Here is a 430-nt window from a genome sequence, read left to right on the forward strand (position 1 = left end):
AGAGTACTATAAAAGTTGGGAATTTTACAAAAGTGCTGATGAATATTCTGTTATCTTTCCTGAAATTCTTTGCAGTTCACTTTTTAAGGAAATTTAATCCAGTGAAACACTCAAAAGCTGTTTTTTTTTTTTTTTAAACTTGTGTTTTCCGGATAAACTCTAGGGTAAACATTCACGTAGTCACAAATAATGTAATTCTGTAATTGTGGAATGCCTGTATGCTTTGTTTGGTACATCTTCCATGGAGATGTCTGAATATATTACTCCATCTGTGAATATTTTAAATGTTAAATAAAAATAAGAAATGGTACTCTTTGTGTTATCCTAGTTTTACAGACCTAGAGATGAGTGGGTAATTTATCTGTTGAATGGGTTTTATTAAGAAGCAGAATGTCTTCCTGTGTGAATGCTTTGGAACTGTGGATTAATG

The sequence above is a fragment of the Otolemur garnettii genome, unplaced genomic scaffold, assembly GCF_000181295.1.
Source record: "Otolemur garnettii isolate 467f Iridium unplaced genomic scaffold, OtoGar3 scaffold00063, whole genome shotgun sequence".
NCBI classification, from domain to species: Eukaryota; Metazoa; Chordata; class Mammalia; order Primates; family Galagidae; genus Otolemur; species Otolemur garnettii.